The sequence below is a fragment of the Andrena cerasifolii genome, chromosome 7 (assembly GCF_050908995.1).
Source record: "Andrena cerasifolii isolate SP2316 chromosome 7, iyAndCera1_principal, whole genome shotgun sequence".
Lineage (NCBI taxonomy): Eukaryota > Metazoa > Arthropoda > Insecta > Hymenoptera > Andrenidae > Andrena > Andrena cerasifolii.
The window spans coordinates 4,129,148-4,143,195 of record NC_135124.1 but is presented as its reverse complement, the minus strand read 5'-3'; the positions used below and the strand labels follow the sequence as shown (position 1 = coordinate 4,143,195).

Genomic DNA, 14,048 nt, shown 5'->3' with positions numbered 1-14,048 from the left:
TTCATTACTGCGAGTACACACGAACGAGCAAAAGTTATAACATGATACTTTAACTTTCGTTACATGGTGGAGCGTACGCTTTTTATCAAACGGTAAGTCACGATGGTTGACGTCGATATTCTTATGGTAAACTAATTACCTGATAATAAATGCAATTTTTAATTATCTTGTAGATCAGCGGTTGCTAATTGGACACTTATGTTTTTTAGGCGACGGTTCCTCTCATTTTTTTTCAAAAAAAAAGCCGAAAGAAATAGTGTGTTCTTGAATAAATTTATTTGCATGGTTAATGATAGTAGTTTACGCTTGTTATTTGTGTGCTTCGGATGCCTCTTTAAAGAAGCTTAAAAAAAAACTTGCTGCACTTTTCGGCTTCATTTCCCTCCAACTTTCGTCTCTTCCGCCCTTCAGCACCACTTTCTTTAAAACGATTATCTAAATTCTAAATAAAATGTTTTGTGTGATGAACACTTTTAACAAAGAAGTAGAGCAGAAAAGATGGAATTGGAATGAGGAGTGGGGAGTGGGGGAACGCAAATTCTACGCTTGCCCTAGGCACTGTTTACACTAAATACGCCACTGCCATCTAGGGTGTCTTGCAGAATAACTGATAATATCCAAAAAATTTCCTTGTCACATAGGGCGGTATTCTCAGTCGCTACTTATTCTTAAGCAAATGCTTAAGCTACTAGGTTAGTAGAGGATGCCGCATGCTTAAGCATTTGCTTAAGAATAAGTAGCGACTGAGAATACCGCCCATAGTTTCATGAACACCAAGTCCAGACGTGAGAAGCAATAAAAAGTAGATTAAACTGTAACGTGATTACATCGATTCCCATGGGCAAGTAACCTAAAATTGTTGTTGGTCACCTCGAGAAATGGTATCGAAGGATCGTGACCCACCGGTGACCGACACCAGCCATACTTGAATGTGTTAAGCACAGCAGATGAATGCACCATGGAAGCCTTTCCGATCCGGGGCGTTCTATAACGCGGGGCTTCCAAACAAATCCTTTGTAGCCAGCAATTTCCGCCGCTGAAGCGAAAACAGCTAGCTCGAAAAAAAAAAAAACTAAAGGGGAAAGAGGATCACTAGATTCCGCGCCATCGATCTATTAATTGCTTTATGGAGGCATCACGAGTCTGAACGAGAGGAAAGAGGTTTTAATCAAAACCGCGACGCTAATGGCCGTTGGTTACTGATATTAACGATTTTTCGCCCATTAGCGTGGCGCCACGTATGTATGTATATTCGTGAACGGAGATTGGGAACTCTTGGAGTGGCATTCTCTGCGACACGGGTGTCCTTTTGCGGATAAAAGTTGACAGCACTTGACACGGAACTGCGTCTTTTCATTAGAAGCCGAGGACCCTCGCCGTACGTCTTTTGTTGACGGCTGATGATCTTATCGGCCGAACGTCTTAAGGTGCGATCCAACGGGCTGGCGCAGTGCGCACGGCTCGGCTTGGGCTTCCCGTGTGTTATCGGTGAATTAATGTGGCACGAGTCAAGGAGATGCTAATCTAGCTCGGCTGAAACGACGTGGGAACGCCCATGACTCGTCGACTCTCGGTTGTAAAACAGAGCCACGCGCCGTTGGATCGCACCTTTACGTCGTCACTTGATTATAAGTTGTGTTTGCTACGTATTCTTACGCGCAAAATAAGTGTTTATGCAATACATATCATGCGACCCAATGAAGTATCAGTGTTTGATTGTAGTATCGCAGCACACATTTTTCACGAAGCTATTGTGTATTAAAAATGGTTTACTATTTATTGTTAGCCTACTTATCACTAAATGAATGGAAGTAATCTACTATTAAAATTTTATGCGAGAAAACTGTCGAGCCATCGACTGACCGACTTCAACACGATTTTCAATATTCATACTTATCTTTCAGAAAAATTTAATAACTTTATCAGAATATATGTTTAATCTTATTAAGGAGGTTCGATACCTCACTTACGGGGCAGTAGGCGAGAGGGGTAAGCCCAGGAGGCTGCCACTCTCATTTGCGATTTTGGAACAGTGTTTCAACTGCCACCTAGGCAGCTCCAACTTTTTCGAACTAAAATTCAATATGGCCGTGATCACGTGTTTATGGTGGTTCAGACACGTCCAGTGTTTTAGTCGAGTAGCAAGTAATTTACCGTGTGTGGACAATAAAATTTAGTTGAGTAGTTTAATAAAACAATGGTAAATTAATAAATTACTCGCTACTCGACTAAATTACTGGACGTGTCTGTTCCAGGATTTACTGTGTACGCCATTGATATGCATTGCATGGCATATGTGAATTGTTGATTGATGCGAGCTAGTACCGTACGAAACCCAAACGATCCTATCGAAAAATAAGTTTTAGAAAATCAGTTTGACAGTAACAGGTATGTATATAGTTGAATATATATTTTTAATGTAGTATATGTAGAATATTTTTTTAAATTATAATGTTTTTTATAGAGCTATGTCACGACATATACTACATTCAAAATATATATTCAACTATATACATACCTGTTATTGTCAAACTGATTTTTCGATAGAATTTTTTATAGGATTGATGTATCTGTTCCAGCCTTTACAGATGAATCATGAACACGTGATCACGGCCATATTGAATTTTAGTTCGAAAAAATTGGAACTGCCTAGGTGGCAGCTGAAACACTGTTCCAAAATCGCAAATGAGAATGGTAGCCTCCTGGGTAGGAATATGCTTATACATGAGAGCTCTATAAAGCTTTAATAAAAATAAAAAATTATGTAGACAAAAATGTTATTTACATGTCTATTCCTAATAAAAGTATTACTACACTGTTTGTTTTGGAATTCAATTAAACAAAAAGTATGTTTAATGCAGCTAGAAACACAATTTTTTCATTAAAAGTAGCGTAAAATATGCGAGTGAAATGCGGCAACGTCGCTTTGCGTCCATCTTTCTTTCTCTTTCGATCTCACACTTGTGGCGTCCTTTTGCGCGTTCGTACTGGTTTGCAACAAATTACTAAATACATATTTACAGCTTGGTAGTGTTTTTACAAATTTTTACTGTACCCTTTGTACAAGTATACATTGAATAGATAACTACCTGGCGTACAGCGTTGCCACGTTTCAAACAGTTCCTACAGGCAGTTCCAAAAATACGAGCACATTGCTGTCTATTTATTTAATTATCTAATAAACCGTACGGTTCGTGTACCATTTTCTTTTTTAGAATTTCATAGGAATACTTAAGCTTTTTATTGCAACATTTTTTAAGACATTCTCACTATTTTTAAGGACTCTGTGTAACATTATATAGAAATTGTATCGCTTCTCCCATAACAGCCTGTGTATAAGAGCGCAACTTTAACTTCAATTTTTTCAAAAACCGTGCGGTCAATCGACTTGAAATTTGGACAAAATAGAAATCGACTAGCAGAGGGTCAGAAGACTGTTTTCTATAATATGATCACTTATTAAAGCACTGTGAGCTCAATTAAAAAGAAAGTGCAAGTTGAAAGCAGAGTCTTCCATTATAATATACATAGAATCTAATAAATAAATAAATTTTACAGAACACTCCGGGTGATCCCACGTGAAATTGATGCACTTGATGTCAGGGATGTTCATGAAATGGGAATATGATGTAGCAGATAGACATGAAATTGGGGGAGTGGAGTGGGGATTACATCATTGCAAACTTTGATGACCTATATTTTTTAAATACATTTAAACCCAGCAAAATGATAACTTAAAGCTGCTGTAATTTCACGGCAACTGCGTCGTATATCAAATTCATCAAAATCCATCCATCATTTGCAGAACACTTTGTTCCCGACAATTTCGAATTCAACCTGCTTTCGCACTCACAGGCAATGGAAAGTTCCCAAAACTGATCACAAGATGCCAACTCGAGCATTGACGACGAACAGTTATCGTTGGGTTATCTCTCGAAGGAATGACGTGTTTGGACAGCAGTAACGATCCTCTAATTTCTCGGCAGTTGCACATCGATAAAGACAGGCGACACACTTTATTCGTCGCGGTGATCGCGCTTTATCGATATACAACGTATACGTGGGGTGTATGGAAGCCTTTATTGGTCGACGAGAAGTATGTTTCAACACAAACGCTCGTGAAAAAGCGCCGTGCAATTTTTACCTTACTGAACCACCCTAAATCACAAAAGTATTGGGTCAGCCAACGTGCTAAAAGAAATTGAATTATCTGCCTGACTTTATAGCGAAATAACAAACGTAAATGTTCCGCGACAAGCCGTAGAACATGTGTCACCAAGGGCGGATCCATGGGGGGGCTATAGGGGCGATCGCCTCCCCTCCCAAGTGTAATAAAATAAAAAAATATTATGACATTATGTACTATTCTGTATAAATAATTAATGTGAATTTAATTATTTAGGCTATAGTATCAGATAGAGATATTAAAATATAAATTACAAGCAAATTTTAAATTTTGTAAAAGAAAGTAGAAAAATGTACAGGGTCATCCGTTAAAACTGCAACCCACGCGCGCGCGAACAGACGAAATGGCAACACCGCCTCACGGACGCATTCCACTACAACTATTCATCGGCCCGACGTTCGCAGTGCTGCCAGCGACCGCTGGATAGCAGTGATGCCCGAGCTTCGAAAATTTTAGGATGGTCTCTTTCTAATTAACGTCGCAAAGAGCTGTGCGGAATTTCCCGGCACAGGTAAGCGAGCCGCGCGCTCCGCTTTTATGAGCGGTTTACCACTCGCACCCCAGATCACTGTACTGAGGTTTGAAAACAATGTGGACTGGTCTCGTACCCGCCTCAATTTCAAAATATTTAGCTACGAGAAGGTTGACCGCGGCGCTATACCCCTGCACGGAGAGATTTTTCACTTAGATTTTCAAAATTCACGAAAAAAAAATAAAAATCAAGAAATTTAAATGTCTGTGTAGTGGGTGTTTTTTTGTTAAATATATATCGTCCACCATATTGAATCGGCCATTGTGAGTTTTATTGACTGCTAACAACGAATTTTAACTTAGATTTTCAAAATTCACGAAAAAAAATCAAAATCGTGAAATATAAATATCTGTGTAGTGGGTGCTTTTTTTAATGTATCGCCCACCATGTTGAATCGGCCATTATGAATTTTGAAAATCTAAGTTCAAATTCATTGTTAGCTGTCAGCAAAACTCACAATGGCCAATTCAATATGGTGGACGATATTTAAAAAAAGCACCCACTACACAGTCATTTATATTTCATGATTTTTATTTTTTTTCGTGAATTTTGAAAATCTAATTTCATTCGTCAGAAACTAATTGTCACGTCAACTTAAAAATTTCGCGTGATTGATGTCTCATCATAAGGTATCGTATCGCATAAAATTCAGTTCCAAAATCGTGGGACCAAAAGGAGGCTATTTTTTGGGTCACTCTTTCGTCCCTCTTTTGTATTTGACCCTGTAGATGGTGTATAAAATGATAGAATGAGCTGGCACTTGGCATGAATTTTCTTCGAACGTTTCTCTATGTATTCACGAATCGCAAAATATAATTATGTCATGTCTAAATACTTTAATACTTTTTTAAAGAGGATATAAAGATGCATCGATTGGCATATAATAAAATATACAGTTTCATTAAAAGCATTGAGGTGTTGTTGATTTTTTTACTGACTAATTTTTGTTGAAAATATTTTTTGATGAAATTATTTTTATCACGTGCATTTGAAGTCAGAATTTTTTCATTAAAATATTTTAAATATGTAATAAGCTTTCTTGGACATACGAATAGTCAAGTAAAAAGGCTGTACTTTTTCCTCAAATCGTTGTCAATCATTTCCGGACACTCTTTTATATTTAAAAGTATCAAAATGTGGTCATAAGTTCCATCAATTTTTTTGCTCTGGTCTAAAGAAATCCACTTCTCAAAGATATTAGAATTCTTGATCTGCACACTTCTTTCTAAAAAATTTATTTCTCAAATAATCGCAGGTAGCAGCAGATAAGGACGTTATTGTCATAAAGTATAAAGTTAGGCGCACCAAATATAAAAAAATCACGCATACGTTTTGTTACGTATTTTTTAAAAAGTCGGTTGAAATAAAATTTTCATTCTCGGGACTAAGAAGTTTTCCAATGATCAGTAGGGCCATAAGTCTAAACAATAATTTTGAAGCGCACATATCCATAATACTAGAATCCATGGTTAACAAAGTGAGCCAAGATTAATAAATATTCTTAAGGTCTAAATACAAACAAAAAACTAACTTTACCGTGTATGAATTGCGAGTAACGCTTGAAGTAATTAATTTCCAAGTTAAGATGGCAAATAACTGAACATTAGATGATAAATATCAACCCGCAAAATATTTGATTCTTCAATTTCTGTCCACGTACCAACCCACTGTGCGTACAGCGAATTATTAGTAAATTGCCGGCAAGGTTTCGGATCACGAGCACAACATACACAATACGAATTCCAAAGCACGATAACAGTTTATTAACAAATCCACGAATGACGCAACCTGAATTGACAAAACATACAGTGGGTGATATAACGGATTTAACAAAGTGGGATGCTGTGATCCGTGATCTCGGACAATAACGTGAGGCGCGGCGATAGCGACGTCGCGATATCAGCGGTAGGCAATTTGCGACTCCTTCTTTCAAAGTTAGCGGTTAGACTATTTGATTCGCCCAAAGACGGGCCCAGTCGCGGAAACGGTTGAGGGTGACCGCGCTCGACTCGTAACTTACGAGCCTAAACAAACGATGACGCGCTCGACCGTTGCAAATAACCGGGGTTTTTAAACGAACCGCGGGAGCTGGCGGTGCGATTCCACTGATTGTGAGGCAAAGCCTCAGGCAAAATGTCGCATGCGACCCGTCTAATTACGGGTAACGTGTTGAACGTTGTCAAGGACCCAATTACTGACACCTAACCAATTACTGCCACCTTAAGCTATTTTACTTAAAATAACGAATAAATAAACGTTGTAAAGTCATACACAAAATGAATTATGTAATTCAACCTATAATCTATACTATAGATTATCTACTATAGTTTATTTATTCGTTATTTTAAGTAAAATTGCTTAAGGTGACAGTAATTGGTTAGGTGTCAGCAATTGGGTCCTTTACCCTAGGGGAAAGTCCTACATCTATAGTATAGATTATAGGTTGAATTACATAATTTTTTTTATGTATGACTTTACAACGTTTATTTATTCGTTATTTTAAGTAAAATAGCTTAAGGTGACAGTAATTGGTTAGGTGTCAGTAATTGGGTCCTTTACCCTAGGGGAAAGTCCTACATCTATAGTATAGATTATAGGTTGAATTACATAATTTTTTTGTGTATGACTTTGCAACGTTTATTTATTCGTTATTTTAAGTAAAATAGCTTAAGGTAACAGTAATTGGTTAGGTGTCAGCAATTGGGTCCTTTACCCTATATTGCTTAAGTCACACCGAAACCGACCGGCCGTAATGTCCACTTGCGACAAATACTCTTGAGAGCTTCTCGCGCGAGTTTTAGCCCCGTTACGCACTTGCGACCAGTCGCCGGCAACTCGGTCGCCGAGAGACCACATTTCGGGCAACCAAACGAAGCGACCAGATCGAGCAACTCGATACCTATCCGTTTCGTAGAAAGCGCCGAACAGAATGGACGTCAAGGAGATTGTAGTAATTATGAAGTACATTGAAAAAAAAAGAAGAGGTCATATTGGGTGCATCCTATATTGTAAGAACGCCGTAAGAGAGGATATGTTTCCTGGCTTTCTCATTCCCAAATAAATGCACCATTTCTTGTTATTATTTTTTTGAATGTCACGATTGGAGTATTCAATATATGACAAGTCCCAAATTGCGTTTCGAGATTCAATTTGCAAAATAAATTTCTGCGTATCGAAACTCATTTCGTTGCTTGCAGGTGTATTAAGTCGTCAACAAAGTCGCTCGTCGTGTGAACGCATGCATTTGAATCAAGGCATCTCGTTGGTCGCCGCGACCACTTGGTCTCACGTCCATCGCTCACGTTTTCGTGGTTGCCGACAACTCGCTGGCCGCCGCGACAAGTGCGTACGAACTCATATGTCCCCGTGTACCTCGTGGTCGTCAGCGACTGGTCGCAAGTGCGTAACGGGGCTTAAGGTGAACGTCCCAATTTCTGCTCATGTCCACTTTTCTGATCATTTCGTATTTTTCTTATTATTATATACGTTACGTTTGTACTATAGTTGCAACAAAATAATTCTAAATTCTTTAAACATTTACGCGAGTGTTGCACGAGCTTGGGGCAATACATGCATCGCTATTTTTCATCAGCAGAAATACGGACATTTAGAGCATTATATATTTAATTACAAATTACTAATAGTTAAACATCTTGAAATATCTTTCTTAAATAGTTTTTGAATTGGGTGATTTATTATTAAAGGATTAATCAATTACTCTGCAAATTTTGATCACGAACAAATTTTTTACACCTTCTTTATGACGAGTTATCTCTTAAATGAGCAGAAATTGGGACATTCACCTTACAGAGTATACTGCGAAACTCAATACATTCGGGATTGCCAGGCGTACTGGATAAATGGCGGTGTACTGGCCGATATGACGTCGTAGATATCTTCTCTTTGGCCGTACGGCGTAGGAGAAGGGGAACACTTATGTTTGGTTGGTGACGCCGTGACGTCACATCAACGCTAAGCCAATCCAAGCCAAGTGACGTCATATGTGCCAGTACGGCGTACTGAACCGCCTCGCAACCCTGAATACAGTGCTTAGGAATAGAGATTTTGCATTCGGGACCTTTTACCCGCCAGACTTGTAGCTCCACCCTACCCTACATGAAAAGATGACACGGACCAGTTATTAAACGCGTGTTTAATGGTGTTTAAACACTGGTAGAGACGCCAGTACTCAGTGAAGCTTTGAGATTATTAACATATATTGTACTAAAGTGAGTATTTTTTGTATCCTATATATTTACGTTAATAATAACTATACAAAAATATAATACTGTTTAAGAATTATTAGGATAATTAATCTTAAACTCGTCATAATATTAACATAACCTACAATTTTATAAACGACTAAAGAAATCCAAATTAATTAATTCCAGTAAATAATAAAGAATTTAACACAAATTTATTATAAATATGATGTTTTTATTACCCCAAAATATTACCATATTGATTTATTTTCATTAACTGATAGAAATAGTTAAATTAAATATATATTCAATAATTGGGACACTGATAATTAATGACTGAAACACGCTATGAATTTCATTTAATTACTGGGCCATATGACCAGTTTCACGTTTCAATTAATTTAAAACTTTTCCCTTAACAAATGTAGATTCTTGTTACTTTATCTGAAAGTAGAAATCTTACGCTTTCGAATATTTAGTTATAATTTTATACTGTTTAAATATAAAATAAATTGCAATTATCTCAACTACTTCCTTGCCTGCTCCACCACTGGGCCATTTGCCTCATGCGGGACAAGACGAGCGCGGATTCGGTTGCTTGCTGCTTTTCGCCGAGAATTTCAATGCAGCGAATATGGTGAAAATTTACAAGCATGGCCTCATTAGATCAGCCAAGAAGATGTTTCACCACAGTAACGAAGATTAGGTCTTACAAGAAGATAATGACCCAAAACATCATAGTAAACTCTGCAAAGCCTGGAAGGAGGAAAATGGATGGAATTTCGATGGATTGGCCATCCCAATCTCCCGATGCCAATCCCATCGAAAATATGTGGAGCATTATGAAGGCCAAGCTTGCGGAAAAGCCTGTGTACATTTTCGCAAAATTTGGCGTTCTCTTCTGACGGGATTACGCTGAAAAACTAGTCGAATGTACGCCCAGACAAAGCCAGGCCATTGTCGTTTTTACTGTCTATTAATTATAAGCGTCTTAGCACTTTTAATGTGCTTTCGTGTAAAACAAATCAGAAATAAATATCTTTTGAACTTTAAAAAAAATCAGGGTTCCTTTCTTGTTGAACAGACTGTAAATAATAATACATTGTATTGAACAATTGTATAAAATCATATTAATTAACATAACCAGTTATTTTTATTAAATTCTTTCATAGTAAATAAAATTGCACAGAGTTTATCGAATCTCTCAATATAATTAAGGGAATTAAATTTTTTTAGATTTCTTCTCCAGCATAAATGTTGTACGTCGATGTACTGTACATAGCAAGGTGCCTATCCCCCTCTAAATAAACGAGACTGCAAAGAATGCAGCTGAAGTTTAAAACGAAATACCTTATCTTACGATAAACCACCATCTGTCAGAAAACAATGTGTATCGACGCGAGAAAAGTAGGAGATAACAGAATTAAACACGGAATTCAGATAAGACTTTTGATAAGATTACCGTGGAATAATACTTCGCGCGATGCATATTTTTGCAGTCGTTGGATATAATAGGTATATGTATTTATTTTTTCGATGTATTCTGCGGCAAAACAAAAAGCAGTTAAATCCACTCAATTATTCAGATACAATATTATTTTATATCGTATATTTAATCTGTGCTTTACATAATAATATAAAGTTAAAAAATTAATCTTAAGTTAGTTCGAGCCTGTCATAGGAATTGTAACCTTCGGAAGGTACTTAATATCTTCAACAAATATTTCTAAATTAATGCTCGACGCTATTTTTTCCCGAATGTATAATTATGGTGGTCATTATTAGTATACATTAGGGTGGTCCTTATTTTTCAACTTTAACATTTGTATTGTCCCTCTTAAAGTCTTCTTTTTGACAAAAAAAATGTCTCCGTGTTTTTTTATTTGTATATTTTGATATATTAAGGTCGCTCAGGGACTTTATATTTCGCGTGTAGGGGAGAGTAGGGTAAAACGGAACGCTTAACTTTGGAGGGTGATAACATAAAATCTGAAGGAGAAAAAGCCACGGGACTTCGACAGGAGTCTTCAGTGGACCTTAGACTGTAAGAAAATCAAAGCCATTGTTAAGAAAAATCTTTGGAAACGACGGAAAATGAAATTTACCCGAGGTATTGAAATCTTCGCCTCGCTCAAGTGGTGGGGTAAAACGGAACACCCACTTGAAGACCATGTAAACGTACAAAATCTTTGTTTTTATGATTTAAAATGCATTCATTTACGTTAAAAACTATAAATATATGTTTTAGGTATAACTATTACAAATAAAATATAACAAAAATATATATTATACATATAAGAAAAAATATTTTACTAGATGACATGAAAATTACGGAAAATAATCAAATATAAATATAATATCGTAAAGGAAGGACAGATTGATACAGTTTGTTTATTATTTTATGAACAAAAATCACATACAAATGTATCATCTTCCTTTTAAGCACTGGTGCAGGCCTCATGGGCCCACCCCTTACATGTGATGCATTGTATCCTACTTTCTTCGTGTGTGGAATGAGCAAAGAGTTCATTACAAAATATGCATCGGTCCGCAAGAGATTTCTCTGAGGCTACATCTGCATTAAATGATTACATTATTTATTAAAATTTAAACTAACAGTTTGACCGAATGAAAGATGTATCTCATACATCATAATTTTCTACAAAAATCAATTTTCTTGGAAACACGGATAGTAATTAAAAAATAAACGATTCTTATGTTCTGGATGATTCTGGACGGTTCTGGATCTTTCTTTACCATTCTTCCTTCTTCCTTCCTCGTGCATTTGTGTATTATTGAGAAATAGTTTATCACCTGAAGATTTACAGCAATTATTGTTTTTAAATTCCTTATCAATTAAAGAATGACAATTACATGATGAATAAAATATTTAAAATGAATAGCAAAATATTTCTTCCAATCAATACAATGCCCTTCGACAACTATCCCAAATTGTTGCTTGTAAAAGTATTTTTTATATCGACTCTTTCAAAATTATTCAAATCCAATTTCTATGTACATGTACTAATTTTGGAGAAAAAAAGTTTTATGGCGATTCTTTTCATCTCGATTCTTCCAGAATCGATTCTTTGGTTCGGATTTTTTAGAAGGATCGTGTTAGCAATATTGAAGCACCACCTTGTCAAAGGGGCTGCAAGGTTGAGCTTACGCAGATGCGGCCAGCGTGACGCCTACAGCGACGATGGGCCCGACCAGTGCGACGCCATAAACACCATAAATTGGCATCGGGGTCCTTAGGAGTTTTCCCAAGAAGGACAAGAGGGGACTTTCTATTGGAAATGGGTTATGAAATAAACTGTAAAACAGTATATTCTTTATAAACTCTAGTTTATTTTATTCAGCTCGGAAGGACGTCGTATCGTGCTGAAGGCAAGACTCGAAGTGAAGAGAAAACGCAAAGGCAATTCAAAAAGTCCGTTGTCCACTTGAAAAGGGACAGGCCTGCGTTTTCTCTTACCCTTGCAGTTAGAATAAGGATTCCCTAACAGACCCATGGGCCCGCTGGCCTCTGGTTTATTGCTTTTGTCAGCGGTTCTCATACGTAACCAAATTCATTTTTGTGTTACCAATAATCCAACACTTTCCACGGGACGGAAAGGCAGTCGATTACAAACCGGGACTCGAGAAAGACCTTCTCGACTCTACTGATTTTTAACAACGGAATAAATAAAAATATAACGAATAATTTAGAAAGCGAGTTAATACCCTCAACTTTAGGATCTTCTTACAATCGATTCTTATAATTCGATTTTGAATCGGTTCTTTGAAGTGAATCGAACACCCCTACTGCCGGACTGTTGCCGGAGAAGTGTAGACGCATGCATAACATTGCGTGCCGGTGATGGACCGCGCTGTTGCCGGTACGTGTCTCTCCGTGCTGCATAGTGTAAGTCGACCTTTATGCCACAACACAATACAGTACACACTCGTTATAAACCCGTTTCGTCTATGCGATGTGTGCCCGAATTTTAATGTTACACTCTCACTTAAAAGTTAATAAAATCATTTCGTCCTTATTGCAAAAATTTCTATCAATTTATAACAAAATAGTAATATTTCAATGCTATTGAGCGATCTTTAATCCTTAATACATTTTAACAAAATTTTAGACGAACTCTTCTCTTAAACTATTTTGGAAACCTCTGAGACGGTCAGAAGAAAATTTTAAAAACTTTGATTTCTTACCATACATATAAGAACCACCCTAGCATACATTAATTAAAAAATAAATGCCCAAGAAAAGGCATATATAATCTTCTTAAAAATAATGAAAGAAGTAAATATGACAGGGAAAACAATTTCTACGTACAACTATAAGAAACTTATAACGAGGGCTAATTTATTACGACACATATTTTTGACGATAAAGTTTGTCGCTTGGAATAATCACATTTGTTTAGTGATTCGTAAATTTGAAACAACGCGCCATCTTCTTCTCACTAATAACTGTTAATTTTACTTAACACGAATTTCGTTAAACTTTTCGCGTGACCGATCGAGCAAAGTGTTCATCGGAACGTGCAATCAGCAATAGGGTATACAAGAATAATACTTTATTCATGACGTAATAATTCGAGTGTGAGTCATCGTCGATATTTAATCATCTAATGCAGAGGGTGTACGTCAACAGAGTCCTCCATATAAGATAAATTCACAGGCAAAGTGATAAAAAAAAATAGTTATCAATGTTTCAAAAGTTAGTGCCTTCGTACATTACTTTTCAGCAAGAGAAATTATATTACTAGAGTGTAATACTTAAAATGATTACCAGCCCTTGTATTTGGAGCATACATTATGTACACCAAGTATTAGATTCAAAGAGTTGTACCAAGTACAAAAAGTGCCAAATATTTTGCACCTAGCCAATTTCAAATTCTTGCTTAAAAATCTCGCAGAAAAAAGTCCGAGAGACTTTCACTCCTTTACAAAATTAGGTGAATGCACTATTGTAACGCGTACACGACAAACGAGTGCATTCTAATTTCACACGTCCTCTAATTTCCAATGCCTCTAAATTGGAATAACCAATGAAGAAGAGAAAGCGATGACCGATGCTTAAAACCGGTATTTTTCTGAAATCCACGATGAAGCCGAACGTGTATCGACA

At 36.8% G+C, this 14,048-nt stretch overlaps 1 protein-coding gene across 1 annotated transcript in view; it reads right to left on the bottom strand.

Annotated features, from left to right (window-relative positions):
* Window positions 1-14,048, bottom strand: part of Gdap2 (ganglioside induced differentiation associated protein 2) — a 127,551-nt gene that overhangs the window by 76,168 nt on the left and 37,335 nt on the right. The window lies entirely within an intron of this gene.